At 40.8% G+C, this 14,970-nt stretch overlaps 1 protein-coding gene across 1 annotated transcript in view; it reads left to right on the forward strand.

The window, feature by feature from the left end:
* LOC115200806 (protein PELPK1-like) overlaps window positions 1-14,970 on the forward strand; it is a 32,877-nt gene that overhangs the window by 15,973 nt on the left and 1,934 nt on the right. The gene's annotated exons all lie outside the window — the stretch shown is intronic.

Consider the following 14,970-nt stretch of genomic DNA (forward strand, 5'->3'; position numbering starts at 1 on the left):
ACTCTGACCATCAACAGGTGATTTGCTTAATGACCGACTTTATAGAGATGGATACTTAGACACAATGGACATCTGGTTTGGCGTTTAATGAAGTGGTAACAGACTGACATACCCGTCTAATTAGCTAGATTATCCTATTGAAGATCAGAAAGGTTGGGCCTTTTTACACATTTAAATGAACAATTCCAACAGTGTGCTTGCTGGCGTTACAAACAAAAATGAATGAAGCCTATTATGGCCGAGGCGTCCATCACCTCCGTCTCAGGCTGAACCATAGCCACCTGTCACGTCTGCTCCCGCGGACTCACTCGGACTCCATCACGTCGTTGATTGCCTCCCCTAGATCTTTCACTTCCATTCCCGTGTCTGCGTTGATGTTATTTTTTTTCTGTTGTCCAGACGTTGTTCTTGTTTAATTTCATGTACATATTTATTATTAAATCCTGACCCTGTACTTGCTTCCTGTCTCCCAACGTTTTGGAATTACAGTCGCATGGATCCTTGTTACAGATTGAGCTATTGTGTTCTCATATTTTTTGCGCCTCCAAAAAGATATGCTCATTAGGAGTCAATGCATGTTATAGGGATCCCCTATGCACACGTATGTGTAAATAAAACCTATATCTAATATGCAAATATTTGGATATAAGCTGATTTCCCACTTTTAAATGGCCACAATAATAGCAATGACAACCTTGGGGGTGTAAATTCTGGGTTTGGAAAGCATTAGTGCTTTTACTGTGACATAATATATAGGACATTGTGTTTGATGCAGTATGTATGACCAATATGTAAAATGTACTGCGACACAACGAACAGAAAATGTTGTACGGTGCAATAGGCTATGTATGTCCAATATAAAAACGTACTGAACATCATGCAATACCAATGGGCTGAAAAACAATGGGATTTAAATGCGATATTTCTAAAAGTTGATTATAATTATAACATTACTAGTAAACAGTAGCATTATAAATCATGTTTTGTTATTCGTATTACTGTTGTTACCATAGCTATATAATCATTCATATTAATGCTGTTGTCAATGCTATAACATTATTTGTGCTATTAACTTTTCAGTTTTTTTTTTTAGATTGTTAAACAAAATTCTAAGTCTGCTGACATTTTCTAATACATTGTTGCCAATTTCTACCATTTGTATAATTGTTTTGCATCGTCATTGGGGAACTTCTATTTTGAAGGGAAATTGCCGAGTTCACCGCCTTATCAAAGCGCTCCATAGTCATTCTGACGTCTGCATTGGCGTGAAGCATTTAAGGTGATATGGCCTCTGCAGAAGTCAGGGCATTCATACTTCTTGCGCATCGCGGAGCAGCAGATCACTGTTGTGAAGGAAGTGAGTTTGTGTTTATACAGGACCTCCCAGCAACCAATAATTTCAATGCAGAACTATACGCAACCCTCCGCATTGTTACAGAACTTGCGAGGAGCAAGGTGATACGGTACAGAGCTCAATTTTGTCTCTTCATGCCTCCAGAGCAGTGGCGATCCGTCAATTCTTTGGGGAGGAGGCTTGACTGTTTTGCATGTTATTTTGGCATTAATACATGTCACATCAGTTTGCAGACAATGTAAAGAAATATATATCATTGAGTTGATAAAGCCGCATACAAATATGGTCTCGTTTTTGTTTTCTTGAGTAAGGGAGCTCCAAAATGCAGGTGTTTCAGCCTAGCTCAGTGCTTTCTGTGGTGGTGGGACAAGCCACCAGAAAATACAGAAGGTTGAGCTGTGATTGGATCAGTGTTCTGTCGCATAGGGACACCATGTCACCGCCAAGTCTAAGGGTAGAGCTCAGAAATTCAAGCCCCTTGGGTGCTGCCATAGAGTAAAATAAGTGCCCATCGAAGAAGCCTCAAGGTCATTGGCCACAAATAAAATAACGTCAAATCATATATCTACAGTGGCTTTGATTGGACTGATCATGTCAAAATCATCCCTTCAAAATCTTAGCTAGCAGTCGACAATCTACTGGCAAATCCCTTTTAATCCTTGTCATATGAAGATAAATTATAGATGGTGCTCATCGGCCACTGGACAAACTTTACACAACAAGTTGGAAATCGCAAATTAAACAATGAGTGGTTTGGAAGGAATCAGTGGCTAACTGCAAGCATTGCAAAGCAATCATTAGCCTGCTAGTCAGTGTAGTGGCTGTGTGGTCTCTTTTCCTAGTTTAAAATTAAACATTCAACATTGGCCATGCTGTCAATGAAGCATGAGTTGTGCCACGCTCAAAATAACTGGTACCGAACCAGTATCTGCAGTAAAGCATCTAGCACTGCGGTGCCTTAGACCGCTGCACCACGTGGGAGGCCCCTCAAAACAACTGTTAATTCTGAAGTGCAGAATCTGACTTTAGTGAGTTCAAAACAACTGGGAACTCGGGGGAAAACGAGCTGCGACTGAAAATACGTTTTGAACTTTTATCCAACTCGGAATTGTAAATCGGGAACTCGGGCCTCTTTATAGAGCTACGACCGGAAGAACACGGACGTCATCATGATTCAACCTCCCCCCAGAGTTCCCAGCTGTCTTGAAAGCACCATAAATCCAGAGAATGTCAGACTTTGACAAAATTTGACCACGAAGGACCGCCGCGCCACCTTCCTGTTCAAGTGAGTACATCACAATAAGGTGAGTCCACAAATGTCTTGTATGCTGCTGCATAAATTATTTTGTATGCCAGGGAGACGTATACTGTAGCTAAGAAAGTAATACTAAGTGTATGTGGTGTAGGAAGCTGTTAGTAGCCCATGTGCCTCACCCTAATAATTTGGTCTATTTTCACCTCTTAATTTCACCTACTGTTCTGACTTGGTGATGCACACGTAGCCTATAACCTGTTTTTGAGAAACATAATCAAATATTGTAAGAGCTTTCATTGTCCCATGTTCTGAATTATGTCGCTGTACATATCAAAAGTGCTGAAAAAAATAGTTATATTAACGACGTCTGTCCTAGCTCGCTCATTAACGTCTTAATCAAAATTAGATGGCCTCTTATCCGCTTGTCGTCCCCTTATGCCATAGTTAGTACATCTCAATTGTCAATAGAAACCACATTTGTTTAAGCAAGTCAGCCATATCAGCTATGTTCTTTTTTTAAAAGGCAGTATATGAGGCTGAATTAACGGTTTCGCTGCCAGACAAGGCTCCGCTGATAGCCAGGTGTAGCAGTGGTAAGGTGTTGGGACTGCTTTATGTAGGCTCTAACATGTTATAGGACACCTAATACAGTCCTATCAAGGGCCTCTATTTTGTGTAATTTGTTTGAACAATAAACATACCAAATTGGTCATAAGTATTTCAAACAAACAGTGAAAAATTCAGATCTTGTGAGCTGACAATAAGGAAGAAGAGGGTGTTCAGAAAATGTTACCAAAGCCAAATGCTGATACATGTGGTTGCCTTATATTATCTGGCTCTGTATTAGTTCATCAAAAGAGGACCATTGCGCTCTCCCAGTTCACCCATAACTTTGAGTGATTTTATCTTCTGATATTGTGCATTTTTTCTAAGAAAGGAAGATCTGTGGACACAGATTAAAGGGAAACAATAACACTCATTAAGTATAAACATTCAAGTAGAGAAGTTTGACTATAGAGGTTTATTAAATGTACTTAAGAGCCCAAAGCTAACTGCAATTGTAAAATATTAGATTTTTCCTAAGGTGGAATGTCACGCAGGTCACTTTTTCAACATAAACACCTTGAGGTTGTTTCATTTAGTGTAGTAAGTTCTTGAGCACCAATATTTTCATACTGTCATATTATTCAGAGGCCCTGTGCCATTGATCTTAGACCTGTTTCTTCAGTAATCCTCTGCACTGTTTCCAGGAGCTGGTTTCCAGTTGTACTTGCACTTGTGGACTTTTAGATTGTGTCTACAGGCATAGGCATTCCCACAGTCTTTGCACACAAATGCTTTGACACCAGTGTGCACACGCTCGTGAGATTTTAGATGACCTTTCTGGCTGAACCTCTTACCACATTGATCACACTCAAATGGTTTCTCGCCTGTGTGAGTGCGCATGTGAACTTTAAGGAAATTATACATAAACCCTTTCCCGCAAACTTTACAGTAATATGGTTTCAACCCTGTGTGAGTGACCTTGTGAATTTTAAGTGAATGATGATACCTAAAACCTTCCCCACAAATGTCACACTTGAACGGTTTCTCTCCTGTGTGAATGCGCACATGCTGATCCAGAGAAACTTTCACATAGAAGGCTTTACCACAGTGATTGCAGACATATGGCTTTGGCCCAGACGGCTGAATTGGCCCAGACTGTAGCTTAGGGCCAGACTGCATCTTTTCCTGAAGTGTAAGGTGACGTCTCTTGTGACTCCGGAGGGAGGAAGGTTCAAAGAAAGCTTTCTCACAGACATCACACTTGTAAGGCCTTTCACCAGTGTGCCTTATTTTATGGATCTTCAGGGTTCCGGACTGGGTGAACCTTTTACCGCAAACGTCACAGCAATACAATTTCTGGCCTGTGTGAGTTCTCTTGTGTCTGCTGAGATTAGCACCTTGACTGAACTTCTTTCCACAAACATCACAAGAAAAAGGTTTCTCTGCCCCGTGTAGAGTCATATGGCTTTTGAGATGGCACCTTCGGCCAAAACATTTGCCACACACGTCGCAAACAAAATATTTTTCTTTTGTTTCTCCAGGATGGGTGACCACCATATGCTTTCTGAGAGCAGGTGCATCGCTGAAACGTTGGCCACATACAGTACAGCTATGATCCTTTTCTATATGACTCCTCTTATGGACAGCTAAGGTTGAAGTGGTAAAGAAAAGTTTGCCGCAGGTTTCACAGCAATACTTCCTCTCCCCTGAATGCGTAGCCTCGTGATCGACCAGTCTTCGTCTCCACTTGAAGATCTTTGGGCAAAGAGAGCAGCTGAATGTCTTCTGTGCATCACCACTACACTTGTGCCTCTCTAGTCCTGTTTCCCCTAGAAACTTTTTTTCGCAAACTGTGCATGTGACCGTTTTCTTTATTTTGTGACGCTTCATGTGTGACTGCAAAGCAGGTTTCTGGCGAAACACTGCGTCGCAATCGGCACAACTGAAGGGTGTCTCTCCAGAATGTGTCATGGAGTGTTCCTCAAGCCGCCTCTTCAAGCTAAAACATCTCCCACACTGCAAGCAGCTATAGGGTTTTGAATGGGTCCGAAAGTGTTTATTCAATAAACATTTCATCTTGAAATCTTTTCCACAATGAGAACAGCGGAAGGGCTGCCTGTCTCGTTTGTCTTGGCCTGTTGCAGACAGGGTCTGGGGTTCAAGATCAACCTCGTCTTGTGGATGAAACTGAGGGAGCAAATCCTCATCTGATGCAGGTGAGGACAGGGGGACAAAGTCAGGTTGATCATCATGATGATTAGACTCAGAGACAGATCCCTCATCTGTAAAAGAGATGGTCATTGTTAATTTTGTTGTGGACATGAAGAAACCAGTACATACATAAAATTAAGGAAAAGACATCAAAATACAACAAAAACACTGCACACCTAAGTCATAGTAGATCTCTAAACCATCTAGGCTGCGCTAACTAACAATACGCAGTCTACACTGTGTAGCAACAATTGTGTATCAAACGGCAGGGCAGAGAAGCAAACCCAGGTCGCTGGTGTGAAATGCAAACACCCTACGCATCCCGCCAGTAGGGTTAACCCACTTGGTGGCAATTGTAACGTGGGGGCCAGCATCCCGAAGTTGCCTCTTCACTGTTGACGTTGAGACTGGTGTTTTGCAGGTACTATTTAATGAAGCTGCCAGTTGAGGACTTGTGAGGCATCCGTTTCTCAAACTAGACACTAATGTACTTGTCCTCTTGTATGTGTGTATGTACAGTGGATTTAAAAAGTCTACACACTCCTGTTAAAATGCCAGATTTTTGTGATGTAAAATAATGAGACAAAGATAAATCATGTCAGAACTTTTTCCACCTTTAATGTAACCTATAACGTGAACCATTCAATTGAAAAACAAACTGAAATCTTTGAGGGGGAAAAATAAAAAAACTCACAATCACCTGGTTGCATAAGTGTGCACACCCTTAAACTAATACTTTGTTGAAGCACCTTTTGATTTTATTACAGCACTCAGTCTTTTTGGGTAGGAGTCTATTAGCATGGCACATCTTGATGTGGCAATATTTGCCCACTCTTCTTTGCAAAAGCGCTCCAAATCTGTCAGATTGCGAGGACACCTGTGCACAGCCCTCTTCAGATCACCCCAGAGATGTTCAATTGGATTCAGGTCTGGGCTCTGGCTGGGCCATTCCAAAACATTAATCTTCTTCTGGTGAAGCCATGCTTTCGTGGATTTGGATGTGTGCTTTGGGTCGTTGTCGTGCTGAAAGGTGAACTTCCTCTTCATCTTCAGCTTTCTAACGGACGCCTGAAGGTTTTGGGCCACAATTGCCTGGTATTTGGAACTGTTCATAATTCCCTCCACCCTGACTAAGGCCCCAGTTCCAGCTGAAGAAAGCATGATGCTGCCACCACCATGCTTCACTGTGGGTATTGTGTTCTTTGGGTGATGTGTAGTGTTGTTTTTGTACCAAACATACCTTTTGGAATTATGGCCAAAAAGTTCAACCTTGGTTTCATCAGACCATAACACATTTTCCCACGTGCTTTTGGGGGACTTGATGTTTGTTTTTGCAAACTTCAGCCGGGCTTGGATGTTTTTCATTGTAAGAAAAGGCTTCCGTCTTGCCACCCTACCCCATAGCCCATTCATATGAAGAATACGGGAGATTGTTGTCACATGTAGCACACAGCCAGTACTTGCCAGAAATTCCTGCAGTTCCTTTAATGTTGCTGTAGGCCTCTTGGAAGCCTCCCTGACCAGTTTTCTTCTCGTCTTTTCATACATTTTGGAGGGACGTCCAGTTCTTGGAAATGTCTCTGTGGTGCCATATTTTCTCCACTTGATGATGACTGTCTTCACTGTGTTCCATGGTATATGTAATGCTTTGGAAATTCTTTTGTACCCTACTTCTGACTGATATCTTTCAACAATGAGATCCCTCTGATGCTTTGGAAGCTCTCTGCGGACCATGGCTTTTGCTCTGAGATGCAACTAAGAAAATGTCAGGAAAGTCCTACTAGAACAGCTGAGCTTTATTTGTGATTAATCAGAGTCACTTAAAAATGATGGCAGGTGTGTAATGACTTCTATTTAAACATGAGTTTGAATGTGATTGGTTAATTCTGAACACAGCCACATCCCCAGTTATAAGAGGGTGTGCACACTTATGCAACCAGGTTATTGTAAGGTTTTTATTTTTCATTTTTCCCCCTCGTAGATGTCAGTTTGTTTTTCAATTGAATTGTTCACATTATAGGTCACATTAACAGTAGAAAAAGTTTGACAAGATATATCTTTGTCTCATTCTTTTACATCACAAAAACCTGGCATTTTAACAGGGGTGTGTAGACTTTATATCCACTGTATGTATGTATGTATGTATGTATGTATGTATGTATGTATGTATGTATGTATGTATGTATGTATGTATGTATGTATGTATGTATGTATGTATGTATGTATGTATGTATGTATGTATGTATGTATGTATGTATGTATGCATGCATGCATGCATGCATGCATGCATGCATGTATGTATGTATACATTTGAAGTATGAAGTTTACATACACCTTAGCCAAATACATTTAATCCTAGTAAAGATTCCCTGTCTTAGGTCAGTTAGGATCACCACTTTATTTTAAGAATGTGAAATGTCAGAATAATAGTAGAGAGAATGATTTATTTCAGTTTTTATTTCTTTCATCACATTCCTCGTGGGTCAGAAGTTTACATGCTACCAAATACTAGTTGAGTGTATTGCCTATAAATTGTTTAACTTGGGTCAAAAGTTTCAGGTAGCCTTCCACAAGCTTCTCACAATAAGTTGGGTGAATTGTGGCCCATTCCTCCTGACAGAGCTGGTGTAATTGAGTCAGGTTTGTAGGCCAACCTTGCTCGCACACGCTTTTTCAGTTCTGCAAAAACATTTTCTATAGGATTGAGGTCAGGGCTTTGTGAAGACCACTCCAATACTTTGACTTTGTTGTCCTTAACTTGTTGGGGGTAGGGGGCCGTATTTTCACGGTTGGATAAAAAAAACGTGCCCGATTTAAACTGGTTACTACTCTTACCCAGAAACGAGAATATGCATATAATTAGTAGATTTGGATAGAAAACACTCTAAAGTTTCTAAAACTGTTTGAATGGTGTCTGTGAGTATAACATAACTCATGGCAGTCAAAACCCTGAGACAAATCCTAACAGGAAGTGGAAATCTGATTTGTGGAATCACTTTCAACCCTTTGCCTATGAAACACACCGTGAGTTAGGATTCATTTAGCACTTCCTAAGGCTTCCACTAGATGTCAACAGTCTTTACAAAGTGGTTTGAGTCTTCTCCGGTAAAAACTGACCGAACGAGAGGCCTGGAAAGTTTGTCATAGAGGGATACTACTATGATGCACGTGCCCGTGGGTACTCTCTTGTTCTGAAACGTTTAGTAAGACAATGCAATCGTCCGCCTTGAATATTATTGAAGTTCTGATTGAAAAAGGCCCTAAAGATTTATGTTATACAACGTTTGACATGTTTGAACGAACATAAAAACATTTTTTTTTTGCACATTCGTGAGGACAAGTCCCGCGCGCTTCGTACATTATGAGTAGCCTTCGGAACGCGCTAACAAGAAGGAGCTATTGGGACATAAATTAACTTTTTCGAACAAAACTACATTTGTTGTGGACCTGGGATGCCTGGAAGTGCCTTCTGATGAAGATAATCAAAGGTAAGTGAATATTTACAATAGTATATTTGATTTTAGATGAGTCCAAGATGGCGCTAACTTGTATTGCCTAGCCTATTTTTCTGAGCATAGCACCTCATTTATTGCAAAGTGTGATTTCCCAGTAAAGTTATTTTTAAATCTGGCAATGCAGTTGCATTCACGAGATGTTAATCTATAATTCTTTGAATGACAATATTATATTTTACCAATGTTTTCGAATAGTAATTTTGTAAATTGTAGCGCTGATTCACCGGAACCATTTGAGGGAAAATATTTTCTGAACGTCACGCGCCAATGGAAAATGCTGTTTTTATATATAAATATGAACTTTATCGAACAAAAAATGCATGTATTGTGTAACATGATGTCCTAGGAGTGTCATCTGATGAAGATTGTCAAAGGTTAGTGCTGCATTTAGCTGTGTTTTGGGTATTTGTGATGCATGCTAGTTGCTTTGAAAATGGCAGTGTGATTATTTTTGGCAGGGTACTCTCCTAACAATCTAATGTTTTGCTTTTGCTGTAAAGCCTTTTTGAAATCGGACGACGTGGTTCGATTCAGGACAGGTGTATCTATAAAATGGTGTAAAATAGTCATATGTTTGAGAAATTGAAGTTATAGCATTTATGAGGTTTTGTATTTCGCGCGACGCGATTCCACTGGCTGTTGACTAGGGTGGGACGCAAACATCCCACGTTTCCCAGACAGGTTAAGCCATTTTGCCACAACTTTGGAAGTACGCTTGGGGTCATTGTCCATTTGGAAGACCCATTTGCGACCAAGCTTTAACTTCCTGACTGAAGTCTTGAGAAGGTGCTTCAATATATCCACAATTTTCTTTCCTCATAATGCCATCTATTTGGTGAAGTGCACCAGTCCCTCCTGCAGCAAAGCACCCCCACAACATGATGCTGCCACCCCCATACTTCACGGTTGGGATGGTGTTCTTCGGCTTGCAAGCATCCCCCTTTTTCCTCCAAACATAACGATGGTCATTATGACCAAAGAGTTCTATTTTTGTTTCATCAGACCAGAGGACATTTCTCCAAAAAGTACGATCTTTGTCCCCATGTGCAGTTGCAAACCGTAGTCTGCCTTTTTTATGGTGGTTTTGAAGCAGTGGCTTCTTCCTTGCTGAGCAGCTTTTCAGGCTATGTCGATATAGGACTCGATTTACTGTGGATACTTTTGTACCCGTTTCCTCAAGCATCTTCACAAGGTCCTTTGCTGCTGTTCTGGTATTGATTTGCACTTTACACAACAAAGAACGCATCTCCTTCCTGAGCGGTATGACGGCTGTGTGGTCCCATGGTGTTTATACTTGCGTAAAATTGTTTGTACAAATGAACGTAGTACCTTCAGACGTTTGGAAATTGTTCCCAAGGATGAACCAGACTTGTGGAGGTCTACAATTTTTTTTCTGAGGTCTTGGCTGATTTCTTGAAGGTAGGCCTTGAAATACATCCACAGGTACACCTCCAATTGCCTCAAATGATGTCAATTAGCCTATCAGAAGCTTCTAAAGCCATGACATAATTTTCTGGAATTTTCCAAGCTGTTTAAAGGCACAGGCAACTTAGTGTATGTAAACTTCTGACCCACTGGAATTGTGATAGTGAATTTAAGTTAAATAGTCAGTCTAATTGTTGGAAAAATTACTTGTGTCATGCACAAAGTAGATGTCCTAACCGACTTGCCAAAACTATAGTTTGTTAACAAGAAATTTGTGGAGTGGTTGAAAAGTGAGTTTTAATGACTCCAACCTAAGTGTATGTAAACTTCCGACTTCAACTGTATATATGTTTATATATGTTTTTTAAGACAATCACGTACCAATAATTGCTTCTTTCCAATGCCTTCATAAAGTATTCATACCCCTTCACTTATTCCACATTTTGTTGTGTTACAGCCTGAATTCAAAATTGATGAAATATATTTCTCACTAACCTACAGACAATACTACATAATGACAAAGTGAAAACATGTTTGTAGATTTTTTGGCTAATTAAATACAGAAATATCCAATTTACAAAAGTATTTACATCTCTGAGTCAATACTTTGTATAAGCACCTTTGGAGGCGATTACAGATTTGAGTCGTCTTGGGTATGTCAAGGACTTTCACATTCTTGTTCTGAAGCCATTCCAGCATTGCTTTGGCTGTATGCTTGGGGTCATTGTCCTGATGGAATGTACATTTATCCCAGTCTAAGGTTTTTTTGCACTCTGCAGCAGGTTCTAATCAAGGACTTTCCTGTATTTGGCTACATTCATTGTTCCCTCTATCCTTACCAGTCTCCCAGTCCCTGCTGCCACCACAGACCACAGAAATGTTTGCCTTATGCTCGGAGTCTTTCACGTGCCTTTTTGCAAACTCCAGTCATGTGCCTTCATCCTCAGGAGTGGCTTCCGTCTGGTCACCTTCCCATAATGCCCAGATTGGTGAAGTGGTGTAGAGACTGACAGGTTCTCCCACCTCAGCCAAGGAACTCTGTAGTTCTGTCAGAGTGGTCATTGGGGTTCTTGGTCACCTCCCTGACCAAAGTCCTTCTTGTCCGTTGGCTCAGTTTGGTCTGACGGCCAGCTGTAGGCAGAGCCTGAGTAGTTCCAATGATTGAAACCACTGTGCTCTGGGAAACTTTCAACACTCAGAAATTGTTTTATACCCTTCCCCAGATAGAATTGTGATGAGGCATACAGTATATATCGGAGATACACGGACAGTTCAATTGTGACAACTTGATTGGAGTCTACCTGTGGCCAATTCAATTGTTTGGACATGATTTAGAAAAAAGCAAATGTCTATGTAAGTTGACAGTGGAGGTCAGAGCAGAAACTACTTGTGTGTGTGTGTGTGTACACACAGTCAAAAGTTTTATAACACCTACTCATTCAAGGGTTTTTATTTATTTTTACTATTTTCTACATTGTAGAATAATAGTGAAGACAGCTGCATTATGAAATAACACATGGAATCATGTAGTAACCAAAAAGTGTTAAACAAATCAAAATATATTTTATATTTGAGATTCTTCAAAGTAGCCACCCTTTACCTTGATAACAGCTTTGCACTCTTAGCATTTTCTCAACCAGCTTCACCTGGAATACTTTTCCAAAAGCCTTGAAGGAGTTCCCATATATGCTGAGCACCTGTTGGCTGCTTTTCCTTCACTCTGCGGTCCAACTCATCCCAAACCATCTCAATTGGGTTGAGGTCAGGTGCTTGTGGAGGCCAGGTCATCTGATGCAGCACTCCCTCACTCTCCTTCTTGACCCTTACACAGCCTGGCTGTTTGTTGGATCATTGTCCTGTTGAAAAACAAATGATAGTCCCACAAAGCACAAACCAGATGGGATGCGTATCGCTGCAGAATGCTGTGGTAGCCATGCTGGTTAAGTGACAGTGTCACCAACAAAGCACCCCACACCATCTCCTCCATGCTGCATGGTTGGAACCACACATGCAGAGATCATCCGTTCACCTACTCTGCGTCTCAGAAAGACACGGAGCCTGGAAAAAATGTCACTAGTCTAATGTCCATTGCTTGTGTTTCTTGGCCCAAGCAAGTCTCTTATTCGTGTCCTTTAGTAGTGTTTTCTTTGCAGCAATTCGACCATGAAGGCCTGATTCATGCAGTCTCCTCTGAACAGTTGATGTTGAGATGTGTCTGTTACTTGAACTCTGAAGCATTTATTTGGGCTGCAATTTCTGAGGCTGGTAACTCTAATAAACTTATCCTCTGCAGCAGAGGTAATTCTGGGTCTTCCTTTCCTGTGGCGGTCCTCATGAGAGCCAGTTTCATCATAGCGCTTGATGGTTTTTGCAGTTGCACTTGAAGAAACTTTCAAGATTCTTGAAATTTTCCATATTGACTGGCCTTCATGTCTTAAAGCAATGATGGACTGTCGTTTCTCTTTGCTTATTTGAGCTGTTCTTGCCATAATATGGACTTCGTCTTTTATCAAATAGGGCTATCTTCTGTATACCACCCCTACCTTGTCACAACACAACTGATTGGCTCAAATGCATTAGGAAGGAAAGAAAATCCACAAATGTACTTTTAACCTGTTAGGGCTAGTGGGCAGTATTTACACGGCCGGATAAAAAATGTACCCGATTTAATCTGGTTACTACTCCTGCCCAGTAACTAGAATATGCATATAATTATTGGCTTTGGATAGAAAACACCCTAAAGTTTCTAAAACTGTTTGAATGGTGTCTGTGAGTATAACAGAACTCATATGGCAGGCAAAAACCTGAGAAGATTCCATGCAGGAAGTGGCCTGTCTGACAAGTTGTTGTTCTTCTTTCCTCTGTTTATTGAAGACTGAGGATCTTTGCTGTAACGTGACACTTCCTACGGCTCCCACAGGCTCTTAGAGCCCGGGAAAAAGCTGAACGATATCGAGGCAGCCCCAGGCTGAAACACATTATCGCTTTTGACAAGTGGCCGATCAGAGGACAAAGGGCTTAGGCGCGTGCCCGAGTCGACCCCATGCTTTATTTTCTTTCGTCTGTTTACCTAAATGCAGATTCCCGGTCGGAATATTATCGCTTTTTTACGAGAAAAATGGCAGAAAAATTGATTTTAAACAGCGGTTGACATGCTTCGAAGTACGGTAATGGAATATTTAGAATTTTTTTGTCACGAAATGCGTCGTGCGCATGACCCTTATTTACACTTCGGATAGTGTCTTGAACGCACAAACAAAACGCCGCTGTTTGGATATAACTATGGATTATTTTGAACCAAACCAACATTTCTTATTGAAGTAGAAGTCCTGGGAGTGCATTCTGACGAAGAACACCAAAGGTAATCAAACTTTTCTAATAGTAAATCGGAGTTTGGTGAAGGCTAAACTTGCTGGGTGTCTAAATAGCTAGCCCTGTGATGCCGGGCTATCTACTTAGAATATTGCAAAATGTGCTTTCACCGAAAAGCTATTTTAAAATCGGACATATCGAGTGCATAGAGGAGTTCTGTATCTATAATTCTTAAAATAATTGTTATGCTTTTTGTGAACGTTTATCGTGAGTAATTTAGTAAATTGTTAGTAAATTCACCGGAAGTTTGCTAGTTCTGAACGTCACATGCTAATGTAAAAAGCTGGTTTTTGATATAAATATGAACTTGATTGAACAAAACATGCATGTATTGTATAACATAATGTACTAGGTGTGTCATCTGATGAAGATCATCAAAGGTTAGTGCTGCATTTAGCTGTCTTCTGGGTTTTTGTGACATTATATACTAGCTTGAAAAATGGGTGTCTGATTATTTCTGGCTGGGTACTGTGCTGACATAATCTAATGTTTTGCTTTCGTTGTAAAGCCTTTTTGAAATCGGACAGTGTGGTTAGATTAACGAGAGTCTTGTCTTTAAAATGCTGTAAAATAGTCATATGTTTGAGAAATTGAAGTAATAGCATTTCTAAGGTATTTGAATAACGCGCCACAGGATTCCACTGGCTGTTACGTAGGTGGGACGATTTCGTCCCGCCGGCCCTAGAGAGGTTAACAAGGCACACCTGTTCATTGAAAGGCATTCCAGGTGATTACCTCATTGTTAAGATAATGGGCATAATGCCAACCCAGAGATGGCGCTAGTGGGGCACCTATCTAGGATATATAAACAGGTGCATTGTGAGAGTCTGATTAGGATTGTCGTGACCTGTAACATGTAATACCTGAGTAAAGGATTATGCTTGAATTTGACCAAACTCTCCGACGTGAGTTATTCACATAATAGCATGGTCTCAGAAGTGGGGGCTCTGGCAGGTGAGCTCTACCTGGTGGTGGATGAGTCTGTTAGTCCACTTCAAGAGCTTCCCCACCAAATTCCCATTCCACTGAAGGAAAATATACAAAAGGCTGTTGATTCAAAGGATGAACAGGGTGTCATTACGAAGGTCACCAAACCTACTAAGTCAATAAGCAACATGGTTGTGGTGGAAAAGCCTGGCAAAATAAGAGTCTGCCTCGATCCAAGTGCCCCAAACAAAGCCTTATGTAGGGCACCATACTAAATGCCTACCATTGAATAGATATTGCCAAGCCTGGCAAAAGTGCAAATCCTTTCAGTTATGGATGCAAAAAAAGGTTACTGGCAGGTATGT

Source organism: Salmo trutta, chromosome 10 (genome assembly GCF_901001165.1).
Source record: "Salmo trutta chromosome 10, fSalTru1.1, whole genome shotgun sequence".
NCBI lineage: Eukaryota > Metazoa > Chordata > Actinopteri > Salmoniformes > Salmonidae > Salmo > Salmo trutta.